Source organism: Ursus americanus, chromosome 32, assembly GCF_024610735.1.
Source record: "Ursus americanus isolate L20-20 chromosome 32, mUrsAme1.1.p, whole genome shotgun sequence".
NCBI classification, from domain to species: domain Eukaryota; kingdom Metazoa; phylum Chordata; class Mammalia; order Carnivora; family Ursidae; genus Ursus; species Ursus americanus.
Genome location: NC_142158.1, coordinates 26,268,060 through 26,269,688, shown reverse-complemented (window position 1 = coordinate 26,269,688; position 1,629 = coordinate 26,268,060). Strand labels below are relative to the sequence as shown.

At 41.0% G+C, this 1,629-nt stretch overlaps 1 pseudogene; it reads right to left on the bottom strand.

The window, feature by feature from the left end:
* Positions 1 to 783: 783 nt before the first annotated feature.
* On the bottom strand, positions 784 to 1,272 carry LOC123791079 (large ribosomal subunit protein eL21 pseudogene; annotated as a pseudogene).
* Positions 1,273 to 1,629: the final 357 nt, after the last annotated feature.

Below are 1,629 nucleotides of genomic sequence, written 5' to 3'. Positions count from 1 at the left end.
AGCTCCATCTCTTGACCCATGAGATCATGACTTGAGCTGAAACCAAGAGTTGGATGCTTAACCGACTGAGCCACCCAGGTACCCACAGACTAGTTCTTCTAAGGAAATTTCTTGACTCCCCCCACCTTCCCTTGTTTTTGTTTATAATATTTATATCTTTTGGGGTATATTAGGCTAGAACATCATAATACAGAAAACCTTTACTTTAGCTTCAGTGTTTTACAGTCACTAAATCTAAGAGGGTAGTAGAAAGGTGCTGTCTGAGCACTTTTCTTCAGTCGTGCATCAACCATCTAGTGCTATAGGATCCTGACAGCTGAAAACTGTACCACCTGGGCTTTCCATTGAGAAAGGTCTTTCCAGTGCCATAGATCTGTAACGTTTGGTAATAGTTGTATTGCGCGTACACACACACACACACACACACACACACACACACACACACACCAATATATAGAGAGACCTTGTGGTTTTACCCTTGGTTCTATAGCCATGCATACAGTAGTCCAAGATCTTGAGCACATGGCTGGTCATTCCTTGATCTAGACCATTGAGCACACATTTGACTTGGGCTGACAGTAAACATTTATTTCTGCTCACTGCAGTCTTTGGTGTGAGTAGAGTCGTTTTACTGGGGCATGAAGAAGATATGTGTGTTTGTAAGAGGACCTTAGCACCTCAATGTTTTTTCTATGAAGTCTCCAGTTACAACGACAGTATGTGTAGACTTTTTTTTTTTTTTAATAGTCTTGTGGTCTTTTATTATTATTTTTTTCCCATTTATCATGCCATGAATTCATAGGGAATGGGCTCCAGCAGTTCAGGCTCCTTTCCATTGGCTCTCACAAAGTGTGCTTTTCTGGGTGGGGTAGGCTGGCACTTCAGTTGAACCCAAGTACCTTTATCTTTGGCTTTCTTATATTTCTGGTCATTTTCCTTCACACACTTCAGGAGCTATCTCAGCTCTTTGAGTGTTTAATATACTCAATACATACATTAAGTCTCTTGGCAAAAGTCTTGCCCTTCATTTGTTTGTTTACCACAATGCTGACAGCATGCTGGGTAGCATCGTAGACTCTTCCAGTTTTGCCATGGTAACATTTGTGGGGCGTTCCTTTGTGAACAGTGCTCCTTCCCTTGATGTCCCCAATATCACCTTTTTTTTTGTAGATTCACATGTATGTGGCCAAAAGAACAACCCCATGTTTTCTAAAAAGCCTAGAGAACATACACATAGCAGTTACCTCTCCTCTTTCCCTTTGAGTTGGTCATTTTGGGGAGTTACTGGAAGATGGTGGTTCTGGCCAAAAGGTAGTCTTTTTTTTTTTTTTTTTAATACCAATGCATAAAAGAAGATGTTTATTTTCAGGTGGTTAGACTGAACAATAAGCAGTGTTTCATGGGTGATTGCCATGTCCTTTTTATTCCAGAAGGTTGGCTAAAGAGCGGTTGTCTTAGAGCTGAATAACAAGGCACCATGTGTAGACTTAATAGTCTCTCCTTTTCCTCTTGGCAAGTCCCTTTAAGACCTAGTGCATTATCCCTCCCATGCTCTTTGTACTTCATGATTCTTCTCCTTCAGCAGAACCACTTGCTGTCTTTTTGTGCCACCACTTATCCGATTGTACT